Source organism: Corylus avellana, chromosome 9, assembly GCF_965113065.1.
Source record: "Corylus avellana chromosome 9, dhCorAvel1.hap1.2, whole genome shotgun sequence".
In the NCBI taxonomy this organism is placed as follows: Eukaryota; Viridiplantae; Streptophyta; class Magnoliopsida; order Fagales; family Betulaceae; genus Corylus; species Corylus avellana.
Genome location: NC_142498.1, coordinates 11024685 through 11039244, shown reverse-complemented (window position 1 = coordinate 11039244; position 14560 = coordinate 11024685). Strand labels below are relative to the sequence as shown.

Below are 14560 nucleotides of genomic sequence, written 5' to 3'. Positions count from 1 at the left end.
TCATGGCGATCTCCATCTCCTTGTAGTAGTCATCCACACTCCTATAGCCTTGAGTAAGACTTTGTAATTTTTGATACAAGTCCCTATAGTAGTGACTAGGGACAAACTGCCTCCTCATGATGGCCTTCATTTCCTCCCACGTCTCAATAGGCCTCTCATGGTTTCTCCTTCTGTTCATCACAAGTTGATCCCACCAAATAATAGCATAGTCAGTAAACTCAATGACTGCGAGTTTTACCTTTTTCTCCTCGGAGTAGTTGTGGCACTCAAAAATCAACTCCACCTTCTTCTCCCATTCCAAGTAGGCTTCAGGATCGTTTTTCCCTTGGAAAGATGGTATCTTCATTTTGATGTTTCCTAGGTTTCTGTCAGTCCCATTTTGCCATCTCGGATCTCTTCAGAAACCTCTACCATGCCTTTCTCCCCTTGGCACGAACCTGCCCTCACCGTTCAATGAAGCTTGATCCCTTTCATTTTCGAACTCATCCTCGTGGTCGTTATCAGATTCATTCATGTGCACACATCTTTCTTGCCTTCTAGCATTAGGGACTCTTTGAGGACGCCCCTCACACCAAGTAGCAATAACGGCATCTTGCCTATCCATCCGATCCCAAATCTCATTAAACACCACATTCATGCGTTCAAATTGTTGTTGCATAGCCTGCAACAAGAAGAACGACTCCTCCCCTCCTTCTTTGCTTGATGTGTCGCCCCTGGAAGGCATAGCTTGAAACTATAGAGAAATGTTAGAAATAATTCCTCACAACAGTACCTCACGTGTTTGCACTCAAATTATGTCACTCACACTCGTGTTTCACTCTTAAATTGGCTTTGTTTTCGATATTAGTCTCACACTCCCTTGCCTTTTTCCACTCGTAGCTTCCCATTTTCCGTTCTTTATTAAACTAATAAACTTGATCAAAAAATTCAACTTGTAGTATTTAAACCAATACCAACAGCATTAAAATATTATAGAAACAATGAATGAAAGGAAGAGGACAAAAGAAAGAAGAAAGAAAACAAACGAACAGGAAAATATTATAGAAACAACGAATCAAAGGAAGATGACAAAAGAAAGAAGAAAGAAAACAAACGAACAGGAAAATATTATAGAAACAACGAATCAAAGGAAGAGAACATAAGAAAGAAGAAAGAAAACAAACAAACAATTGTTTTGTTTTGTTTTTTCTTTTTTCTTTTTTTCTTTTTTTTTTTTACGTTTCCTTTTTTTTTTCTTTTCTGACGTCTCCTTTTTTTTTTTTTTTTTTGAACTTGGTGCACAACACAAAACAACAAGCAGGAATAATGAACACAAACGGAACAAGATAGGATGATAACAATAAACAAAAGATAAAAAATAAAAAAATAAAAAAATAAAAAAATAAAAATAAAAAGGGATAGTAAACCTGATTTTAGAGCCTGTGCTTTGATACCAAATGATGCGAACCTCAATTGACTTGCTTTTGAGACCCAACAAACAATATTAGACTACTGACCTAAGAAAGCTAAAATTCAGATTTTTAATAGAAAACCTCGACCCAACGTTTATAAATGAAACGCGAATCAAAGGTATAAAGTAACAACCCTAGACCCAATGATTATAATTGAATCACGAACCGAAGGTATAAAGCTTGAACGCCACATGGAAGAATCCTTGATAAGTTCACAAGTTCTTTGAAGAACTAATAATAGAAGCAAACCACTCTTTTTTCTAATTTTCATTCATGATGTCCATTACAATGAGTGCATGCTATTTATAAAGCATGGCTGAAAATATGACTACCTGCTTGCTATGGAAAGGAAATTAAATTGGTTCCAACATTGAATAGTAAATAAAGTAAAAAAATGACTAACTAATAAAAGCCTAAAATTAAGGTTGATTTGGTCTGAAATTAGCAGCTCCTCCATGCCAAAAATAGACTGAAATTGGCAATTAAATCATGCCTAAGGAAGGTCTTGAAATAGGTAAGTCAATCAACCAATTAATTGGCATGTAATTTGGCAAGTCAATCATCCAATTAATTGGTATGTAATTGGAAAGTCAATCAGCCATAATCAACCATTAATCCATGTCATTGCTAAGGAAATTATGCACAATCAGCTCCATCAATAGCTTGGATCAAATTTATTACGCCTTCATCTCCCTTTGGGCCAAGCTTGGAATGCCCCATTTTACAATCAACCCATTAAGTGCTTATTTGATCTTCTTGGATCTTGCTGTAGTAATAGGCCCTGCAATGGATCCTTTAATGATGCTTGTTGATTCTCATCATGCTATGCTTAATAATAAACCAACACAAAAAAAAAAAAAAAAAACGAACATTCACACAACCAGAACACAAGATGTTGACTAAGTGGAAAACCCTTTGAGCACCTAAAAGGAAAAACCATTATGGGGCTGTCAAACCTAGAAAATCACTATATGAATATTCACAGTAACAGAGCAGATAATACTCACTCCCTAGAGGACCTCTAGACTTGTAAGAACAACAAGCATCCCAGCTTGTCTCCATCGTGACCACCCTCATGCAGTGCATTTCCTTACCAACCCTTCGATAGACTTCTTTGCGGTTGAATGACATGTATGGTGTGGTTTGAAAAAGGCAAAAACAAAAACCCTAAGTAGGCGAGAAAGCACGAAGCTGTTTAGGTAGCCTTACTTGGTACACAAAATAGTGAAGGGTATCACTTCCATGAATGATAGTATCAACCCTTTCTTCACTAGAACCTTCAAGCTCAAAGGAGCATAAATGGAAATGGAGAGGTTTAAAGAGTTTTGCATAAATAAGACAGGTATGTATAGATCTACAGTTTTACTTATTTCCACCTTAACATGGATTTTCTTCCATTAGGACAAGAAGGTCAAAATCTGATATTTTGAACCATTCTCATCATAACGGGAGTTAGAGAAAAAAAATAGATCTAAATACCCATCATGAGCCCGTCATGATGCACCAGCTGACGGGAAACTAGGGAGTCCAACTTTGGTCCTGTTACATGTCCCGTCCTCATGGGGTTCATGACAAGAAAATATAGGCTTCAATTTTGCTTTTGTTACTTGTCCCGTTTTGATGAGAAATGATCTCGTCCCTTGTCTCGTTCTGACGAGCTTCCTGACGAGAAATGCTCTCATCACTTGTCCCGTTCTGTTGAGGTTCCTGACAAGGAACCAATAGCCTCCTATTACATGTCCCGTTCTAATGCGATTTCTGATGAGGAACAGAAACTTCTCATTACATGTCCGTCCTGATGGGGATCCTGACAGGAAACTAAAGACACTCCTTCAGTGCTATCACGAGCTCGTTCTGACGCCCCATCTAACAGGGAAGGCTAAGAAATCTAACAAACATCCAATCTTCACTCCGACACTTGGGGAAGAATGGGAAAATACAAACAAATGTTTTGTTCATTAAATAAGGCCAAACTAAACCTAACAATCTCTCCCTTTAGCCATTTAATGACAAAACTCTAAACATCTCCAATCTTCACCTTAACACAAGGGAAGGAATGAGAAATTATAAACACATGTTTTGCTAATTGAATAAGGCCAAATTCGACCTAACAATCTCCCCCTTTGGCCATTGAATGACAAAACCCAAAAACATCAAAGATAACAACAATTACAAGTAAATAACAATGTACAACCCCAACTTCAACCTAACAAACCACTACTAGACTTTGGTTGATGAAATATGTTAATGTACCTATTCTCAGAAAACAATAACAAACTCATTACAAGCATAGCATTAAAAAAAAAGTGGGAGACATCTCCAACACTATCATCTAATAACCACTTACATGAGTTTGTATCAAGAAAGAATATATAACCCATGTTATATGCAAACCCACAATAACAAGAAAAGAACAAACAAGGCAACACGCCACCAAGAGAAGGCAACACACCAACACGAGAAGAACGAACAAGGCAACATGCCAACAAGAGAAGAACTGCAGAATACAAGGCAACATGCCAATAAAAGAAAGGAACACAAAACCTTGTTTGTGAGATACAAAGATCAAAGTACTAAACAAAACCTTCTTTGTGAGATACATAGATCAAAGCACCAAATAAGTCAACAAGAAGCAAGATACAGAAATCAAAACACCAAACAAAACCTTGTTTGTGAGATACAAAGATCACAGCACCAAACAAGTCAACAAGAAGCAAGATACAGAAATCAAAGCACCAAACAAAACCTTGTTTGTGAGATACAAAGATCAAAGCACCAAACAAGTCAACAACAAGCAAGTTCAGATACATAGAGCAAAGCATCAAACGAATCTTTGTTTGTGAGATACCAAGATCAAAGAATCAAAAGAATCTTTGTTTGTGAGATACCAAGATCAAAGCACCTAAACAAGTCAACAAAAAGTGCAAGTTCCCCCTTCACACAAAATACTCTCCCCCTTTTTGTCTGAATGGTCAAAGGGATACAAAATGAAACACATTCTCCTCAAATTAACAACTCAAAAGACAACAGGAAAGAGAATAAATAACACTAAGAATGACACATGTGAAAGTATTTTAAACAAAGTGCCACATAGAAACAAGCATGCGTCATAAAGGCATATCAAGCCAAAATATCTAACAAAATATGTCAAAGACAACAAGAGATATGAAAGATTCCAGAAAAACAAAACAGCTCTAATGTTAACTCCCCCTTAACATGAGCAACCTCTCCCTAACAAGTATTCCAACACACAACATTCTCCCAATTTTATCATAAAAGACGAGGAAGGAGCTTCAAGTGGCATCACTTGTATCATTGGAAGGTATAAATTAGGAGGGTTGCAAAAGACCATAGTAGGAACAAAAAAGGCTCAAGTCAAGACATACACTATGAGCACACAACACAACATGAGAGCATGAAATGGTCAAACTAAACACATGAAAGTGCAAGTGAGTCCAAAGAAAATCCTATTCAAATGCCCAATTCATTTCATCCAAACAAGGTTGAGATGCATGAAAACAAAAAATTAGCACAACTAACAAGTCATTTACAATTCTAAAGCACAAACCATCAAGACCACAAACCCACAGTCACAACATGTCAAAGAACAATTGCAAAAACTCAACACACAATCAAAAGGGCAATTGTCACCAATTTCACATATTATGGGAATATGTAATGGGAGAAGCAAGAAACAAATTAACATGTTATCAAGATACACTGTATGTGAAAATGCAGTTTCAAAACAACCCAAACATGCTAAAGTATGGAAGATCCACAATCATAAACTGTGAACCCTATATTCTCCTTAAAAACAAATTCAAAGAGGAGTATCAAATGTGCAAGACAAGAACATGAAATGCCAATCGTACATCTGAAACATATGAGCATGTGAGTCGAGGAGCCCAAAACATTTAAAAACAAAAGGCACATGCACAAGACTATACAAAAAAATCCCAAAAAAAAAATAAAAGTGAATAACCAAAGGTTTATCCAAATTTCAACAATCATAAACAAGGGGATAACGAGCATGCAATAGACAAGAAGGATAAAACAAGAGGCATGCAAAGACACAACATACTGCAATCATAAAGGAAATCAATCACCTAAGCAAAGGGTGGTGCACAAACAAAGACAATTGCCTGTGTGTGAATGAAAAGATTAAAGTCAAGGCAACGTTTACCTCTTTTCTCGATTGAGCTTCTTGGAAAGGATCATAGCTCAGTCACTGCCAGTCACAAATCTCTTGGCAAATACAACTTCAACTTTATAAGTACCCATAGGAGGCGTAGGACCAACTTCCACTCTTGCTCTTGGGAATGAAGGAAAAGACAACTTTCCTGCAAGGAACTACGAGAATACAATCCAGACAACCTATGAGCAACTAGATTAATACGACAACTCATCCTAGCACAGGAAGGTGAGGGACACAACCAACAACCACCTTCAAGGAGGGATATCCAAACCAGAAAAGTATGCACATTAGGATTCTAGAAGGCATAAAGAGATTCAAGACATAATCAAGACTCTAAATGCAAGCACATACAATCAACAAAAAGGTTTTGAAACAAGCACAAATTTTGTTGAGAGAAAGACAAAGAGTGAAGAGAAACACATCTCAATCATGTTTTGAAAAACAACATATTTTGCTTTTCAAGAAAAACATATACCCTTTTCAAAACAACACAAGAACATACTTGTGATAATCATATGAATGAGATCACCGATTACAGTCACAATGTGTACCAAAATGCACAAGAATCATATAAGACATATACCTTCAAGAAGGACCAAACAGCAGATCAGAGATTAAACAGAAAATCCCTTGGGAGATAGAACTTGAGTGAAGCAACAACAATTTTCATAAACGAAAATAGAGTGTCAAGAAACAATCATCTTCACCCTTCCTTTTCCTTTTTAAAACCAAACAAGCTCAAATTTTGTCACCCAATCAACTTGAGCACATACAACAATCACTTATTAAAACATGAGAGAAACTATCTCATCAAAAACTAACATGAACTTCAGTTTAGTCCAAGTATGAACGAACATGATGGTTTATCAAAAACATGATTATAAAAATGATACAAATGAACATGCTAAAACATGTCATAGTGAAGTGTGCGAAACATTTCACAAGAGAGGTCACAAGCCACATAGGCATGGAGCAATCACATCTCATAAGAAAAATGGCAACTCTTAATGCAAAAATTAAACCCTTTTTCCTCAACTTTAATAAAAAGTCATACACCCATTCCTCTTCAATTGTCCAAGAGAATTTATACAAGTTAAATCTCGTGAGTGTTTCACCTTTTTCCGCAATGATTATGACACCAGCTCTTTCTATAAGGATTTCAAAAGCAAATTTATAAGAATTTGTTTAGTCACAATTTTGTTAAAAATTTGATCTTTGATCATATTTTGCTTGTCATTGAAAGAGTGATGCCATGAAAAATTAAGTTTTGAGGTTGACTTGCAAGGCCAATTTGCACAGGGAAAACCAAAAATACTCATAAAAGTTTTTGCCCAAACTAACAGATGTAAAATCCCTCAAAACTTGTGAAAATAGTGTGCATAAATATGACAAGGCTTAGAATGAACATAAGCATCAAAGCACACACACAAACTCTCAAACCATCATATAAGACAACTTCAATAACCTGTATAACACAGATTAGTAATGAGAGATTCATAAAGAGCACAATAAGTGTTTGAAGAAAGTGCTCAACAAGATCTAGGAAGAGAGCACTCCTAAAGAAAGAACCACAACAACCAAAAACTTAAAAACCCAACAAGAGAAAAAATAAATAAATAAAAAATAAAAATAAAAAACTCGTAAAAACAGGGCACAAAAGTAAACAAAACAAAAATACCCAAAACATGCACTAGAATGTAATAAGATATACAATAGCTCCTCTAGCCATGTTAATGAAAAATGGGCAAATGAACCTCTTAAACATGGCTCTTAAACAAACCTCCAAAGTGCAAAATCACTTACAATGAAAATGGAAGGAGCACTCGGAACAAAGGTAGATCGTCCCAAAACAGTGGGGGTCATCCAACACACTTAAGACGTGAGTCTAAACCGAGCGAACCTTCTCTGATACCAATTGAAAGAACAACGAGGATTGTATTCTACCCCCAAATCAAATGCATAAGTGATTTATATAATGAAAATAAAACACTATGCTCAATAATAAACCAACACATAAAAATGAACATTCACAAAACCACAACACAAGATTTTGTTGATGAAGTGGAAAACCCTTTGAGTACGTCAAGGAAAAAACCACTCTGAGGCAGCCAAACCTAGAAAATCACTATATGAAGATTCATAGTTACAGACTAGACAATACTCACTTCCTGAAGGATCTCTAGACTTATAAGAACAACAAACATCCCAACTTGTCCCCATCGTGACCACCTTCATGCAGTGCATCTCCTTACTGACCCTTCGGTAGACTTCTTTGTGGTTGAGTGATGAGTATGGTGTGGTTTGAAAATGGCAAAAACAAAAACCCCAAGTAGGCAAGAGAGCATGAAGCTGTTTAGGCAGCCTTACTTGGTATACAAAACGGTAAAGGGTATCACTTCCATGAGTGATAGTAGCAACCCTTTCTTCACTGGGAATCTCCAAGCTCAAAGGAGCATAAATGGAAATTGAGAGGCTCAAAGAGTTCTGCAGAAATAAGACAGGTATTTATAGATCTACAGTTTTACTTATTTCCGTCTTAACGGGGATTTTCTTCCGTTAGGATGGGAAGGTCAAAATCTGATATTTTGTGCCATTCCCGTCATAATGGGAGTTAATCCTCGTTAGGACACAAAGAGTAAAAAAATAGATCTAAATACCCATCACGAGCCAGTCATGGCGCACCAACTGGTGAGAAACTAGGGAGTCCAACTTTGGTCCCGTTACATGTCCCGTCTTCGTAGGGTTCTTGACGAGAAAACAGAGGTTTCAATTTTGCTCTCGTTACTTGTCCTGTTCTGATAAGAAATGCTCTCGTCACTTGTCCAGTTCTAAGGAGAAATGCTCTCATCACTTATCTCGTTCTGACGAGCTTCCTGACGAGAAATGCTCTCATCACTTCTCTCATTCTGACGAGGTTCTTGATAAGGAACCTGTAGCCTCCTGTTACATGTCCCATTCTAACGCGACTTCTAATGAGGAAACAGAAATTTCCTATTACATGTACGTCCTGATGGGGTTCCTAACAGGAATCCAGAGGCATTCCTTCAATGCTGTCACGAGCTCGTTCTGACACCCCATCTAACGGGGAAGGCAAAGAACTCTAACAAACATCCAATCTTTAGCCAGACACTTGGAGAAGAATGGGAAAATACAAACAAATGTTTTGATCATTAGATAAGGCCAAACTAAACCTAACACATGTAATATGCAAGATGCAAAAAATCATTCTTGAACTAATGCATGCATCTAGGTACTGGAATGTCATATTTGATCCAACAAAGACAAATGTTGGATCAAAACTCTGGTGAACGCATGCATATAATGGATATCAAGTAAAATGGTAATGCATAGTATAAATAAGATCTTAATCATTGATGATGATGTACATGTACTATCTATAGTCAAACTCCAGACATTGATTGAATGGATTGTTGACAGGTTGTCATAGTTGTTTACCTAAAAAGTAAAAGATACTATAACAAAGTGTTGTTAACTCCTAAGTGTTTTGCTACTTTAGGAGACACAAATGTTATCTTAATGGAGAGATGTCTCTTAGAGATAGTCTCTTAGGGAGATAATAAGGTGGCATGAATCTAATAAGACAAAAGTTCTATTAAATCTTTCTCATAAGTTACCTACCTTGTTGAAACTATAGATGTTTCGCTTCATGGACATAAATTGCAGATTAGTGTCCAATTGGAATTAAGGACAAGTGAGAAAATTTATTTTCTCAAGTCTATGCTTCTAGATATTCACTAGAATTGAGAATACCTTTGTTAGTCCACACTCACAGTTTTATTCAGTCATCAAAGAAAATATATGAAAGTTGAATAAAGACCATCAAGAACGTGTTCATCATCATTTAACATGCAAGAAGAATTTCTAGGAGAGTTATATAGCCCTACATCCTTAAGTGAGGCAGAATTCGATTGTAAGTATCATGAACTTGTGTATTTAATTTTAACTGGTAATTAACGGAAGGTGAAAGTAATAGATCTGAGATATCCAAAAATCATAAAGTATGCAAGAATAATCATTACTTATAGACTTGGAGCTTCTAACCAAATAGTCATTCTAATAAAACCTGATACTGCAAACCAAACTCTTGACTTCTTTCCTTTAAAAGGGATAACCTGACAAGCCGCAAATATTGCTTAAGTCTAAGACTTAGAAAGTAAATCTTACAGTTGAGTATGAAATGAGCTTCCATTATGAGAGCAGAAGTAAATGTGTGTTTTCACAAATATATTGGATGTTGCTTCAATTATTACACCGTAAAAGTATAGTTTTGGTTCTTAAGAACTTTAGGTGTATTTTTTGGGAATAGGATTGCAAATCAAAATTTGCGTAGCAAAATAATCAAATTCTCATGCCAAGAATCCTTTATGAAGAACATGTGACGAACAGTTGGTACTTAAAATTAAGGAGTAACTTCACTTACCCCTTGAAATGTCACACCTTTTGCAAACACCCCCACAAAGTTTAAAAACTCTCACTCTGACATATCAATCTTTTGATTTTTTCCAATTATCACCCTTTTGTTAAAGGTTGGAGTTAAATTAGACAGTAGAAGGGGTAAAAATACCTTTATAAGCCTGAAAATTTTAAAAATTCTAAATTTACCCTTATTTACAAATAAAAATTATTATCATCATCATTATTATTATTATTATTATATAACAAGAAAGAAAAAAAGTGACCCAACGAAGGGTCACTTATTACCCATCGTGGTGACCCATCATGGGTCACTTTTGTGACTCCACGGTGGGTACCTTTTTTTAAAAAAAATATAATAATAATAATGATAATATGACCCATGGGTCACAAGGGGGTGGGTTGGATCCACCTTGAACATATGGGTCAGGAGTTGTTTTTTTAAAAAAAAATTTATATATATATATATATATAGTTTTTAATAGAAAATGAGGGCATTTTAAGAATTTCACACCCCTCTGTTAGGACTTTGAAAGTTTATACGGATTGTGTTCTACCTCTTACAACAAAAATATTCAACAGGAAAAACTAACCCATATGATCAAGCCCAAAGGCATGCACAGGGGAAAAATAAACAAACAAAACCACAACACAGATTTTGATTTCGAAGTGGAAAACCCTTGAGCACCTCAAGGTAAAAACCATTACGGGGTTGCCAAACCCAAGAAACCACTAAACGAAGATTCACAGTTCCAAAATATAGACAATACCCATACCTTTGGCGCTGTTGCCGGGGATTTTTTAATTTTGTTTAGAATTTTTTTCCCTTAGTTTATTAATTTTTTTAATTTCAACTTAATCTATGTTTTCTGGTTTCAGGTATTTGGGTTTCGTTCTCAAGCGGTGCGATCGAGCGCACTACTGCAGGGCGATTGAGCACAAAGTAGCAACGCTGAAACTGCTATATTTCTTTTCTGTTTTTGCCCTGCCTGAGTACGATCAAGCGCACCTCGCTGTGCGCTCGAGTGTACCAGCGCCTATGCGCCCCTGCATGCACGAGCTCATCCACGCACACACACACCTTTGCACAAGTGCGATCGAGCGCACTTAACAGTGTGATTTGGCGCACCAGTTCAGAACACTTGGGCCGGCTGTAAGTATTTCATTTTTTTCTGTTATTCTAATTTCTTTTTGTTATTTTTATGATTTTACTCATGTGGGGAGACATTCCAACACCCATATGAGCACACCGTTCTCTACACCGAGGAATGACTTATACTCTGCATGGAGCCACCAGTCTCATCTCTCATGTCAAGCTCAAGCTCCTGTAAATCATGCTCCACAATTTCATGAATTGCTCCATCAATCATATCTGCAGTTCTATGATCAATCTCAAACCACAACAGCAGTATCAGGCCAAGCCACCTCTTCCAAAGAGTTCTGACTTTAAAGAAAATGTGTCAGCTATTCTCAGCCAAATGGAGGATAATAATCAACTGCTGCAATCCATTGACGCCTAGATATAAGCTCAAGAGAAGGCCTCTCCCATCTATTGGCCTCAACAATACGAAGAGGAGCCACCTCCTCTGAAGCGTTATGACTTTTCATATCTTCTTAGCAAATTTGAGGCTAACAATCAACTGCTGCAATCCATTGTCAAGATAGAAGCTCATGAAGAGGAACCACCTCCCATCTATTTGCCTCAACAATACCAAGAGGAGCCGTCTCTTCTGACGGGTTTTGATTTTAAATGTAAGATGCTGAATTTCTTGAGTGAGTCTAATCAAATGGTAAACTCTTTACAGGAGATGGAGAACTCTCACTCTAAATCCATTACAAGGATAGAGACTCAACTCAAGAAAGTAGCAAATATCCTTAAAGAAGAACAGCCCCAAAGCTAGTCGGAGGCCAATCCTAATGGACACTACATGAAGGATGAGAGTACTTCCTGTCATGAGCAAGCTATCACAGTGAGGAGTGAAGAAGTGGAAGAGAGGAAGGAGGAGAAAATTGAGGTCCCACGGGATCTACAAGAAGTGTGCACTGAGGCTTCTTCAACATCAACTCCTATTCCCGAATTATCAAGAGATGAGCAGAAAGAGACCATTGATAAGTGCTAACATATATGTATTTTAGCCCCTTAATTTATATTTGTTAATTCCTTAGTTTTGTTAGTTTGTGCAATTTTATTTCATTTTTGTATTTTCTTTGTTTTATAGGTCATGGAAGAAAAGAAAGCGTTTTTGGAAAAGTTCCGAGCTTAAAGGACAAATTGGGAAGACCTAGAAGATTTGGTTAAGTTTAGCCAAATAAAGGAAAGGATTAAATCGAAATTTCTCAAATTGGAGTCAAAATCGGATTAAATTCAAATTTGGATTCTGCACACGTCTCGGTATTTTGACCATAACTTTCAGCTCAAATATCTGATTGAGGTGATTCTAGTGGCATTGGAAAGCTAACTCAAAATTATACAAACTATTGTGAAATTGTATTTTCTAAATTCTGACCTGCGCTATGCCCAAATTGTCTTGAAAGATAAGAACGTAAATCTGGACGAATTCTATTCCGATTTGGACTTAGGTTATCTTTATCCTAATTGGACTAAGAGGCTGGACCCCAAATTTCCTAGGATTACTATGGCTTCTAGGACTCTTCTAAGGCCTATAAATAGACCTCTTAGCTTCTAGGAAAAAGTGTAGAGAAGGACGCACAAGCTCTGGAAAGGAACTGAAGGCTAGATCAAGAGGAGTTTGGGTTTTTCTTCTCTTCCACCTTTTATTTTTGCTATGTAGTTTATATTTTAATTTGAGCTAGATTGAAGCCCTAATCATGTCTTTTTAGGATTTCAATATTGGCGCCTTTGCTATAAGTATATTTTGGTGTATTTAACTTTATTAATTCCTATTATTTTGAATTCTTCATATATGTTTGCCTGATCAACATATGCATGTGGTATAGATTAGTTAATCAATTCAATTTGGATAACCAAGTCTTGGGTTTAATAAGAGTAACAAAAGAATCTCACGCCGAGTTCTTGGATTAATCAACATGGGGAACTGGGAGTATACACCCATGCCCTAGGCTTCATGTGTTTGTCGATTTCCACAGATTTATGTTTTCTTAAAGAACAACTTAGTATACACCCATGCGAAATCCTTTAAGAAAGAAAAGAATTAGAGTATACACTCATGCCCTTAGGTTGGCAAATATTAAATATACCGGTATGATTGGCACATTGGCATATTGTTATCTTAACTAGTCTGATTAGTGGTAGATATCAAAACCCTAATCCTTTTTAGTTTTAGTTTATTTTTAATGTTATTTCTTTATATTAAATTCAATAGTGGCAATTGAATTTTATCTGTATGATTAAATAGGAAATTACTTCTAAACATAATTCACCAATCCTCGTGGGAATGATCTCGTATTTGTCTGCTATACTATCGTTTGATCTTATGTATTTATGAGTAAAAAATACCAAGTATTTGCCTATTAATTTAGGTGGGTATTTGGCACAACAACCATTGAGGTAGAAAACCGCTTGAGTATTCTTCTCATTTTATTTCTGTTCATGATTCCTTTTCGGATGAGAAATTGTTTGAGAATACGTAGAGTGATCTACTCCGATCTGTGGACATTTGGAATCACCCTGCTGTAGGAAAAATTCATTCTTTTTGGTGCAAGAGAAAAAAAGATTGGAGCTTCAAATTTAAACCAAGAGAAGTCAAAGCAATCTGGCTGAAGACGTTAAACTTAGTGCTCATAGGGAAGCAACCCCATGTCATATTCTCTTTTTTTTTTTTTCTTTTTTTTCTGTTGTTTATTTTTATTTTTTGTTGTTTTTCTTTTGTTTAGTAATTTTTTTTCAGGGACAAGCGTGCTTGCATTCAAGTTTGGGGGTATGCTATTATTAGCCATACCTGTTCTAGCCAGTTTTTCCATCTCCCTGATAAGATCTTTCCATGTTATCTACACATTGAGGGTAATGTGTAATTTAAGTTTGGGGGTATGGGAGACACACACACACACTTTGTCCAAAATTTTGAAAATAAATGTTCATGTTATACCTGAAAGTTGGTTGCTCTAGAAAACTGTGATTTGAATTTCATTGGTGAGTTTAAAATTTTGAACACATGATCGGATGATAGAGTTTCTAAGCTTGGTTACTTTAGGCAATTGAGAATTCACTTGTTTGATTTGATTTGACACAAGCGCACTAGCACATCATTTGTGAGGTATGACAGGTGAGCCTGATGTGTATGTTTCTATGTCTTGGGTGAAGATGGGTGACTTGTTGGATGATACTTTGGCATTGGTTTGAAAAAAAAAAATGATCATTTTAAGCTTTTCATTGAGTAACTGGACCTCTTGCCTCATTAGGCAATGAGTGTTCACGTCAAAAGGCGAAAATTTTGATTTGGTTAATGTTATGGCTAGTTTTCATTTCGTAGCCTTTTTGACTCGAGTTAGTAAGTCCATA

General features: G+C 36.3%; 1 pseudogene; it reads right to left on the bottom strand.

Annotated features, from left to right (window-relative positions):
- LOC132190896 (uncharacterized) overlaps nt 1-724 on the bottom strand; it is a 26934-nt pseudogene extending 26210 nt beyond the window's left edge.
- Nucleotides 725-14560: the final 13836 nt, after the last annotated feature.